This window comes from Macrobrachium rosenbergii, chromosome 46 (genome assembly GCF_040412425.1).
Source record: "Macrobrachium rosenbergii isolate ZJJX-2024 chromosome 46, ASM4041242v1, whole genome shotgun sequence".
In the NCBI taxonomy this organism is placed as follows: domain Eukaryota; kingdom Metazoa; phylum Arthropoda; class Malacostraca; order Decapoda; family Palaemonidae; genus Macrobrachium; species Macrobrachium rosenbergii.
This window is the reverse complement of record NC_089786.1, coordinates 48,844,695-48,857,194: the sequence shown is the minus strand read 5'-3', so window position 1 is coordinate 48,857,194 and position 12,500 is coordinate 48,844,695. Positions and strand designations below refer to the sequence as shown.

Below are 12,500 nucleotides of genomic sequence, written 5' to 3'. Positions count from 1 at the left end.
ACTCAATCTCTCAGTCAAATGAGAATCTTTTTACAAGAATTTCTTATATTTCTCTTCGTAATGAAATTAGTTTCTTCCTTCTCTTTCTTTTAGTTTTCTGTAAAAGAAAACTATTGTGCCGGCTTTGTCTGTCCGTCCGCACTTTATTCTGTCCGCACTTTTTTCTGTCCGCCCTCAGATCTTAAAAGCTACTGAGGCTAGAGGGTTGCAAATTGGTATGTTGATCATCCACCCCCCAAAATCATCAAACATACCAAACTGCAGCCGTCTAGCCTCAGTAGTTTTTACTTTATTTAAGGTTAAAGTTAGCCATAATCGTGCATCTGGCAACGACATAGGATAGGCCACCACCGGACCGTGGTTAAAGTTTCATGGGCCACGGCTCATACAGTATTATGCCGAGACCACCGAAAGATAGATCTATTTTCGGCGGCCTTATTTACACGCTGTACAGAAAACCCGATTGCGCCGAAGAAACTTCGACGTATTTAATACTTGTTTTACAAATGTTCACGATTGTCTTTCTTGGTGAAGTGATATTCTCAAATCAATCTCAGCAGCTTCGAGTTTTTTTTTTCCCCTCTCCATAAAATGAGAATCTCTTCTCAACCTTGAACCATTTTCCCTAGATCCCAAAAACTCCTTCAAGAATGACCTGACCTCAGCACGCTGACGGAGAGAAAGAGAGAGCGATTAGAGATAAAATCGCCTTAACTCATCAGTATTATCCCGAGACTAGAATTTTCTAGAAGTGAATTTTAATAGAAGGTCCTTAGCTGTGAAAACCCTTCTAGAAATTGCAATTAACTTTTATGCTGCTCCGAGACTTGCGTTTACGTGAGCTGGCATATATATAAGCACAGGGTCGCATGTCTGTGTGTGCGTGTTAGAGTCTGCGAATGAGAAAGAGACAAAGGAGAGAAGAGAAAAAAAGAGAGAGAGAGAATAGAGAGAGAGAGAGAGAGAGAAGAGAGACAAAGGAGAGAGAGATAAAAAGAGAGAGAGAGACAGACAGAGAGAAAGAGACAAAGGGGGGAGAGAGAGAGACAGAGAGAAAAGAGACAAAGAGAGAGAGAGACAGAGAGAAAGAGACAAAGAGAGAGAGAGAAAAAGAAAGAGACAAAGGGAGAGAGAGAGAGAGAGAAAGAGACAAAGGAGAGAGAGAGAGAGAGAGACAAAGAGAGAGAGAAAGAGACAAAGGGGGAGAGAAGAGAGAGACAAAGGAGAAGAGGAGAGGGAGAGAGAGAGAGAAAAGACAAAGGGAGAGAGAGAGAAAGAAAGACAAAGGGAGAGAGAGAGAGAGAGAAAGAGACAAAGGGGGAGAGAGAGAGAAAGAGACAAAGGGGAGAGAGAGAGAGAGAAAGAGACAAAAGAGAGAGAGAGAGAGAAAGACAAAGGGAGAGAGAGAGAGAAAGAGACAAAGGGAGAGAGAGAGAAAGAGACAAAGGAGAGAGAGAGAGAGAGAGAGAGAGAGAGAAAGAGACAAAGGAGAGAGAGAGAGAGAGAAAGAGACAAAGGGAGAGAGAGAGAAAGAGACAAAGGAGAGAGAGAGAGAAAGAGACAAAGGGAGAGAGAGAGAGAGAAAGAGACAAAGGAGAGAGAGAGAGAGAGAAAGAGACAAAGGAGAGAGAGAGAGAGAGAAAGAGACAAAGGGAGAGAGAGAGAGAGAGAAAGAGACAAAGGGAGAGAGAGAGAGAGAAAGAGACAAAGGAGAGAGAGAGAGAGAGAGAGAGAGAGAGAGACAAAGGGAGAGAGAGAGAGAGAAAGAGACAAAGGGAGAGAGAGACAGAGAGAGAAAGAGACAAAGGGAGAGAGAGAGAGAGACAGAGAGAGAAAGAGACAAAGGGAGAGAGAGAGAGAAAGAGACAAAGGGAGAGAGAGAGAGAGAGAGAGAAAGAGACAAAGGGAGAGAGAGAGACAGAGAGAGAGAGAAAGAGACAAAGGGAGAGAGAGAGAGAGAGAAAGAGACAAAAGAGAGAGAGAGAGAAAGAGACAAAGGGAGAGAGAGAGAGAGAAAGAGACAAAGGGAGAGAGAGAGAGAGAGAGAAAGAGACAAAGGTAGAGAGAGAGAGAGAGAGAAAGCGACAAAGGGGGAGAAAGAGAAAGAGACAAAGCCGGGAGAAAGAGAGAGAGAGAAGTTAAGTATACCTTAGTTTAACCAGACCACTGAGGAGTTGATTAACAGCTCTCCTAGAGAGGGCTGGCCCGAAGGATTAGATTTATTTTACGTGGCTAAGAACCAATTGGTTACCTAGCAACGGGACTTACTGCTTATTGTGGAATCTGAACCACATCATAGCGAGAAATGAATTTCTATCACCAGAAATAAATTCCTCTTATTCTTCATTGGCCGGTCGGAGATTCGAACTCGCGGCCAACAGAGTGGTAGCTGAGAACGGAACCCGCTCTCCCAACGGAGAACAAGAGAGAGAGAGACAAAGGTGGTGAGAGAGAGAGAGAGAAAGAGACAAAGGGGGAGGGAGAGAGAGAGTGAGGTTAGATGTTTTTGGTTATATTTTATTTCTATTTGTTTAATTGAGATATGTGCATATATATATATATATATATATATATATATATATATATATATATATATATGTGTGTGTGTGTATGTGTGTGTGTGTGTATGTGTGTGTGTGTGTGTGTGTGTGTCTGCGGAGAAGATGGAGGGATTGTTAGTATAATAAATTCTAGGTTTCACATACACACACACACACATATATATATATATATATATATATATATATATATATATATATATATATATATATATATATATATATATATATATATATATATATATAGTGTAATGTAGACAGATGTTTTGGAAATCTACTTCTTAGCAGCAAAAGATGAGCTCAGTTTCAGAGCAACACATTTTATTGCTGACGCATTTCGTTGTTTCTTCACAACAGTAATCTCAGAGCCATTGAAATTTTCGTGATTAAAAGGATATATAATCATTATTGGCTGGACAATAATGATTCATATAATTGTTGTTTTGAATAATAACAATAAGCCATTGAAATTTTCTGAAGGAAATGTTGTAATCATTATTTAACCTTCGCCATTCTTCTCCTGAATAAGAATTACACACACACACACACACAACACACACACACACACACTTTTAACACACACACACACACACAAAAAACATATATATATATATATATATATATATATATATATATATATATATATAGAGAGAGAGAGAGAGAGAGAGAGAGAGAGAGAGAGAGAGAGAGAGAGAGAGAGAGAGAAACCTTTCGCCGTGCCTTAGGATAAATGTAAAAGATCTTGCACTCCGTTGTTTCACTCTCGTCACTTTCATATACTTTGTTCATATTTAATAAACAAGTTATCATACTCGTGATAGAAGTTTTATACACACACACACACACACATATATATACTTTCGTATGCAGTGTACAAATGCATGCGCTCGAATACACTCTACTGCATCACTCACCCTCACGAAAGCGCCCTGCAGAAAACCGCACACTACATCTATCAATCAGTGGATCACACGCAGAGGTGAAGTGCCTGCGACAAAAGCCTGTTTAAACGTTGGTATTATTGAGTATTATCGCCACAGAAGCCGAAACAGCTCGGTGCCAGGGTGACTTAGCACCTCGCTCTCCTATCTGACGAATTATTAATGGGTTCAGCGCCGAAACTTCAAAGGGAATTGGTTGCTGAAGTTAACATGCGAATGCTGTATTGCCTGAGAACTGCGTTGGTTAAAATGCATGATAACAGTCGCTAAATGAACGTGTATAAATTCTATTTTACGTCAATCCCACTTTAGTGCCGTCAGTGCACCTCATGCTGTGCACTGTAGGCATTCCTTAAGGTTCCTTGCATCGACCCTTCTGCCCCCTAGCTGCAACCCCTTTCAATCATTTTACTGTGCCTCCATTCATATTCTCTTTCTTTCGTCTTTCTTTCCATCTTCTACTAAAATTGTTTCATAACGCAACTGCGAGGTTACACCTTTCAAACCTTTTTACTGTCAATTTCTGTTTCAGCTCTGGATGACCTCATAGGTCCCAGCGCTTGTCCTTTGGCCTGTTCTGTTCTACTGTGTTTTACGTCAATTCTTCCTCGAGTTGGTTTCAATAGGAAAGGAATGTTGGCCTAAATCCTAAATTCTGTTCTATTCTGTTTTACGTCAATGATTCTCGAGGTGCTTTCAGTTGGAAACGAAATGATGATTGCTTTTGGTAACGTTGCTAATAATAGAGAAGTGGAAGATATAAATAGAGCTTCAGCAAATTGCATGACCAAGAAAATGCAAAAACGAATGAAGCCTTAACTGCGTCAATGAAGTTGATGAGAAATTATACACTGTCCCTTCTGTTAGTTTATTCACGTTTCAAAAGTTTACTGATGAAATCTAAGGAAATTTTGTTTTATTAGTGGCCATGGGAACTGTCGTCAGTTGTAAATGGAATATAAGTCATTTGTTTTGCTTAGAATATATATATATATATCTATATCTCTATATATATTTGTATATTTGTATGTATGTATATATTATCTTTTATTAGAGATTCTAAATTCATTGTTTGTACAAGACCAAATTAATCATATTTTTACTTTCAAGATGTTCCTAATGCATAGAATTTCCTGCGCTTTAGAAGCAAGATATAAATTATAATGTTCATCTGCAAGAAATAGTAGGTTTTATTCGTATTTAAGAGGTAGGAAAGGCGTGTTTACAGAATTAAAACGTCGATGTGATGCATATTATCGCGTATTGATGGTATATATATTATTTTTAGAATTGAACTTTATAGTTTGAAATGCATACGGATATGAATGTAATTGCTTTTATTACTACACATACATACATATATACATACATACATACATAAATACATACATACATACATACATACAATAGTTTAGAGTCATGACATCAATAGTTACATACCAATATAACTATGTTATCACATCCAAACATACATGCAAACATAAATTATATGGTCAGTTTCATTGATACATACATTAATCAGTACATACATAGCTCATTGAACGCCATCAGTAATACATACACATAAATATGTGCATACCCAGGCTACCTGTATAATCACTTTTATGTATGTTTGAGCATAATGATTTATTAGTAAAGAAGAGAAAATAGAAATCTGAGGTAGAAGTTGTAGCCAACCGAAGCTGGTCGTATCCAGATCACTCCGCTTTCTTCATTTTTGGCTAAAATTCCAACCTCAGATTTCTGTTTTTAGTTTTCTGTAAAAGAAAACTATTGTGCCGGCTTTGCCTGTCCGTCCGCACTGTATTCTATCCGCACTTTTTTCTGTCCGCTATTTTCCTGTCCGCCCTCAGATATTAAAAACTACTGAGGCTAGGGGGCTGCAAATTGGTATGTTGATCATCCACCCTCCAATCATCAAACATACCAGATTGCAGCCCTCTACCCTCAGTAGTTTTTATTTTATTTAAGGTTAAAGTTAGCCATAATCGTGCTGCTGGCAACGCCATAGTATAGGCCACAGCCGTGCCGTGGTTAAAGTTTCATAGATCTATTTTCGGTGGCCTTGATCATGCGCTGTAGCATCTGTACAGAAAACTCGTTTGCGCCGAAGAAACTTCGGCGCATTCTTTACTTGTTTTTTTCTTTTTCACTGACAAATAATTATGCTCAAACACAGATGATAGTGATTTTAAAATTAGCCTTCGTATGCGTGTATTTATATGCATTTATTAATGAAACTGATAAGATAGGTAATGGATGACTGTAATATTGATTGTGAGAAATAAATGTTTATAATACGGCTTTGGGGAAAATAACATTTAGAAGTCTGTGAAGGAAGTGATTGTTGTGTAAAGGCTTTCCGAATGTTATGTACAGCATTCTGGGTGGTGGTATGAAAGCGATTTATGAAGTGGATGAATATATGAATATATATATATATATATATATATATATATATATATATATATATATATATATATATATATATATATATATATATATATATATATGTATATATATTATATATATTGATAATTGATATATATATATATTTATATATATATATGTATGTGTATATTATATATATATATATATATATATATATATATATATTATATATATATTATATATATTAATTAATTATATTTTGTTCTTTTTGGGATTATTATTATTATTATTATTATTATTATTATTATTATTATTATTATTATTATTATTATTATTATTATTATTATTACTGTAAACCACCGAGCATTCTTTTTAGAGTCCAAACATGGCGGACTCTCCGAAACGGAGAATTATCTGTCATTTTCATAAACCTCTCACAATTCATTTGATTATGTATTTGCCGATAGCATCTCTGTAATATGACCCGATGGTTAGGCCTAAAACGCCTCTTTCTCCAGCTTGCCAGTGTTTTTTTAGGCCTAAATAAGCCCTATATTGAGTTATCTCGTCAGCTATCTTGCCAGACACATGTTGGAATGATCAATAATTCTTTGTTGTTATTATTTTATGGAATCTGGAAGTGGGTCATTTTTTTTTTTATTTGATGATTTAATTTTTTTTACGCCTCTTTTTTTTTGCTGCGTTTCACTATTCGTTGTTATTGTTTTTTTCACACATCTTTTTATTCTTTTTGCTGTGTGTTGTTCTTCTCTTTTGTTATTTCATTCTTCCTCGTTCTATTATCTATCCATTTTCAGTGGTTGTCCACCTATTTCTCAGTATTTTTTTATTTATTATTAAAATTGAAAAACAACAACAACAATGATAATGATGATAGTAATAGTAATATTCTTCGTAGTTTTTCAGTCCATTCTTGCATTTGTTATTATTTTCTAATAATTCCACACTGATCTGTCATTACTAATTTCTCGGTGTATGCAGTAAATAACAATATTTTGGGAAGACCTTCATTTTCAGCTTTCCGTAAAAGAAAACTATTGTGCCGGATTTGCCTGTCCGTCCGCACTTTTTCTGTCCGCCCTCTGATCTTAAAAATTACTGAGGCTAGAGGGCTGCAAATTGGTGTGTTGATCATCCACCCTCCAGTCATCAAACATAGCAAATTGCAGCCCTCTAGCTTCAGTAGTTGTTATTTCATTTAAGGTTAAAGTTAGCCACGATCGTGCTTCTGACAACGATGTTCAGTAGGCCACCACAGGGTCGTTGTTAAAGTTTCATGGGTCGCGTCTCATACAGCAAGATGGATTTATTTTCGGTGGCCTTGATTATACGCTGTAGCGGCTGTACAGAAAACTCGATTGCGCCGAAGAAACTTCTGCCCATTTTTTACTTGTTTACTGAAGCAACAATTTTACGAAAAATTTTTTTTAGTTATTCTCCTCATTCACCCTCGTTTCGTCTTCATGATTCTCTCCAGTTCTTCCCTCTCTTTCTCTTGTCCTCGTTCCTTCATCATTATTCTGGATCTGTGTTTTCTTGTCGTCCTTCTGACCCTTTATCTTCCATTTATTCTGTCTTCTCCTCCTCTGCTTGTGTCAACCTTCTATCACTTTTTCGTTGTCTCTCGTCTTAGTCGCTCTACTCCTTTTTATCACGCCTTTCATTAGTGCCATCATTTATTCTTTTTAATTCTCTACTGGTAGTGTTTCCATTTCACAGTTTTTCTCTGTTTTCGTTTTTTCATAATTTTTCCGTATCCTTACCATCATCTCAGACATCTCATTTATCACCAGTTTTCTACCTTCTGTTCTTTTTCTTTCCTCTTTTTTATCGGTGTCTCTGTCTTTTACATATGCTTTATTTATTCTAGTTTTGAGCTCAGACGTCATCCTCGATGCCGGAGTTCGATTCCAACAGACATAGAAATTCATTTCTCATTATCGTCCCATCCTCATAACTACCGTTGCTAAGTAACCAATCAGTAAAATATAATCCTTCGGGCCAGCCCTAGGAGAGCTGTTAATCATCAGTGGTCTATAAAATATACTTTATATATATATATATATATATCATTATATATATATATAACTGTGTGTGTGTGTGTGTGTGTGTGTATATGTATATATATATATATATATATATATATATATATTTTTTTTTTTTTTTTTTGATGAATAATAAAAAAAGCGCCGAAGTTTCTTCTGGCTCAGTCGAGTTTTCTTACACCGTATAATGCGTGTGAAACTAGCAGCCACGGCCCATGAAACTCTCAGCCGGCCGTGGAAGCATTTGTTGTTGTGGTGCCGGACGCACGACCATGGCCATCTTTAACCTTAAATAAAATAAAAACTACTGAGGCTAGAGGGCTGCAATTTGGTACGTTTGATGATTGGTGGATGGATGATCCACATACCAATTTGCAGCCCTCTAGCCTCAGTAGCTTTCAAGATCCGAGGGCGGACAGAAAAATTGCGGACTGACAGATAAATGTCCATCTCAATAGTTTCCTTTTACAGAAAACTAAAACGAGTCTGTGTGAAGTTACGTAAGTTCTTTCAACAGCCATTTCCATTATCATCGTTTATCCTCCCCATTTCCGTCCTCATCCCCGCTTCCCGGAAGAGAGAGAGAGAGAGAGAGAGAGAGAGAGAGAGAGAGAGAGAGAGAGAGAGAGAGAGAGAGAGAGAGAGAGAGAGAAACAATACATTGACTCTCATGAAGCAAAGTGGCGTTGCATCTCGCTGCATGAAAGATGATAGATGCTATCAATTTCGGCCGAAAGACCCACCGCATGATTTATGGAGGCAGCTGACGGCGTGCGGAAATAGTGGCTCTCTCTCTCTCTCTCTCTCTCTCTCTCTCTCTTTAAATCGCTTTGCATCGAGATGGATCGGCCTTAATGCATACGCGCCGCGCGGGCACGTACATCCGATCTATGTTGGCAGCACGGAGGAAGTCTCACAGAACACCGAAGCCGAGAGTGTTTTGTTTACAACGGCTGAAGCGAAGCCCCGTGTGCACTTAAGAAGCGGCGGGTGTTGGCGCTTCTAGATTTCACTCTCCCCGAGCTGAGAGGCTTTTCAGAAATCCCACTTGCTCTCTCGCTTGCTACACGGCTGGAATAGATTTCGTGAAGTCACAAAGAACGATTGTGAAGCAGGCAGGTAAGTTTCCGTTAGTGTGATTCAAACCTTTGCTGAATTGAGTTGAATATAGAATTTAGGCCAGATTCCAAGCGCTGGGACCTATGAGGTCATTCTGCGCTGAAACGGAAATTGAGAGCAAAAGGTTTGAAAGGTTTAACAGAAGTTAAGTTAAATATACCTTAGTTTAATCAGACCACTGAGCTGATCAACAGCTCTCCTAGAGAGGGCTGGCCCGAAGGATTAGATTTATTTTACGTGGCTAAGAACCAACTGGTTACCTAGCAACGGGACCTACAGCTTATTGTGGAATCCGAACCACATTATGACGAGAAATGAATTTCTGTCACCAGAAATAAATTCCTCTAATTCTTCATTGACCGGTCGGAGAGTCGAACGCTGGGCGGGAGAAAAACCTCGCAGCCGCACTATGAGTCAATTGTTAGAGAGGGTGGAAAGTCAGATGGAATAAAGAGAATATGAATGGAGATACAGTAAAATGAACGAAAGGGGTTGCAGCTAGGGGCCGAAGGGACGCTGCAAAGAACCTAAAGTAATGCCTACAGCGCACCGCATGAGGTGCACTGACGGAACTACCTCCCTACGGGATTCAAACCTTTGTGTTTAAACCATTGGCGGAAGGTATACCTACACTAGATGATAAAAAAAGGGTTTCAAATTAGGAGTTACGTATTGCCGAAGATGAAAATGACAGGTATATAAAGGAAGGTCTTATACTGCCGCCATCATTACTCAAAACAGCGACTTCTCTAACGAGATTTGCGTTGTAAATCATCCATTTAGATTTCATCCAAATAAATTACGTCCTTACGTTATCGTGAATATATAAAGAGGCGTAATATATTTCTTTTTTACGGGATATACTGAATTCGAAATGCGAAAGATGAATTTCGACAATATTTTGGTAGTAAACCTCTCCAACTTAGAGTTTCCCTTCTTATACCTTGGATTTGGATTTGTAGAAAAATATTCCTAAATTTTCAAAACAACTTCTCATTTTAATCTTCTAAAATACAACTATTGTAATATAGTACAAACTCTAGAATCTAGATGCTCAGTCGTCCCCTTGACTCCCTAGCGTGAAGAATATTTCAATTAGTCAAGTGGGTTCCCCCATTTACTAAGGTGGGGGGAGGTGCCATTCATAGCCACGTAGGAGATTACCCAGAGGACATTCCATAGACACCTATCAGCGACTATTAATCTTCAGAGTTAATAGCCTGGCGACAGCCTTTGGAATAACATCCCGAATTATATCGCACCACGTCTTAAGAGTAAATTTACACTTTGATTACATTTTATAGGTTGCTTTAATTACATTTTTGTAGGAATAAGCCGAGACTGGGCTTTTATCCCTCTAGGGATAGCCTATAAACCCGTAACAGCCATAGCATGGCTCACATTTTGTATTCATCAGCTGAAACGAGGTCGATAAATGCCCCGTCATAGAGGTTAAAAATAGCCTAAGATTCTGTGTTATTTATGTCCTAATACAGTCGTTTTTCGAGTTATACCTTTCACAGATTCCTGGACTATCTTAAAGTCAATGTTTATAAGAATAAGGGGAGATACATTAGCTATGAAATAATTTCTCAGCGACTAAAGATAGTGACTGAACATTTTTTACTGATCTGTCATTGCTAAGGCAATCCCCCGTAAGGGAGTAGTGCCGTCAGTGCACCTGACGTGGTACACTGTAGGCATTACTAAAGGTGTTTGCAGCGTTCCTTCGGCCCGTAGCTATTACCTCCAGTCCCACTCCCCTTTCTTCAACCTTGCTGTCCAGCCTCTCTAATTATTACTTTTTAATGTGATTGGAGTTTCCTTCCAGTTCCACCTTTTGATCCATGTACTTCATCTCATTTATTTTCTAGATCCCTTTATTTTGCTGTTCAACTTCTCTAACTACTTGTTTTAAATTCCTTAAGCTCTGGATGTCCAACCTCTCTAATTATTACTTTATAATGAGACTGGGATTTCCTTCCAGTTCCACCTTTTGATTCTTGTACTTCACCTCTCCTTTATTTTCTGGATCCCCTTATTTTGCTGTTCAACCTCTCCAACGCAACGCCTTGTTTCAACTTCCTGAAGCTCTGAATGGCCGTAAGTGTCACAGTGCGTAGCTTGACAGCCTAACATTCATAAATCAATCAATTTCAAAAGCATTATCGAACCCATTCATTTAAAAGGCAGAATTATTCCCCCAGTATCCACAGGACATCACAAGAACCACAGCAAAGGCCCTCGGTCGTGTCCGATGCTTGAACAGACTTCCTAAAAGTCTTCGGTTCACCTGTGACTCGAATCTTTTGTTTTCTTCGCAGCTCGAGGATTCGACCTTGGCAACAGCGTCGAGCGTCGACAATTCAAGACGCGTTGCTGGACGCCATCTCTTCTTATTGTGGCATTCGTCAGCAGAATTTTCTCCTCCCTCCTTGTAAATGATTATTTATATGGTCGAAGATGTGTCTGCGCATACAAGACTGGGCTTAGGAACGTTTACGTGTCAAAGAGAGAGAGAGGGGGGGAGAGATTGAGGGAGAGAGACAGAGAGAGAGAGAGAGGTTGAGGGAGATTGAGGGAGAGAAAGAGGGAAGACAGAGAATAGAGAGAGAGATTGAGGGACAGAAAGAGAGAGAGAGAGAGAGAGATTGAGGGACAGAAGAGGGACAGAAAGAGAGAGAGAGAGAGAGAGATTGAGGGACAGAAAGAGGGAGAGAGAGAGAGATTGAGGAGAGAGAGAGAGAGAGAGATTGAGGGAGAGAGAGGGGGGGAAAAGAGACGTGCAGACCAATAACAAATAGATAGGATAGGGAAAGAAGGGTTTTAAAAATAGACTGATCAATAGATAGAGAAACTGAGAGAAAGAGAGTGAGTGAGACTTTTCTTATGAATGGATGCAGAGAGGCGTAAAGTAAGAAATATCAAAATACACACAGAATAGACAGGCAGACAGACAGACGGAAGAAGAGACAGAAAGGTTGGAGATAGAGATAAATACACATTTAAAAAACCACAAGCAGAACAAAGAGAGACAGAGAGATAAATAGGCCAAGAACATCAGGCAGAGACACAAGACTTAGAGAGAGAGAGAGAGAGGGGGAGAGAGAGAATGTCACTTAGCGAAACAAAAGGAAGGTGTACAAAAGATAGGAAAGGAGATAACTTTATCATACTATAAGAAGGAGAGAGAGAGAGAGAGAGAGAGAGAGAGAGAGAGAGAGAGAGAGAGAGAGAGAGAGAGAGAAGAGAGAGGAAGGTGTACAAAAGAGAAAGGAGATAACTTTATCAAACATAAGAAGGAGAGAGAGAGAGAGAGAGAGAGAAAAAAGAAACAAAAGGAAGGTGTACAAAAGCTAGGAAAGGGAGATCATACTATAAGAGGAGAGAGAGAGAGAGAGAGAGAGAGAGAGAGAAAAATGTCA

General features: G+C 38.7%; 1 protein-coding gene across 1 annotated transcript in view; it reads right to left on the bottom strand.

The window, feature by feature from the left end:
* The window catches only part of LOC136830297 (octopamine receptor beta-2R-like), a 639,505-nt gene that overhangs the window by 595,621 nt on the left and 31,384 nt on the right, over positions 1-12,500 (bottom strand). The window lies entirely within an intron of this gene.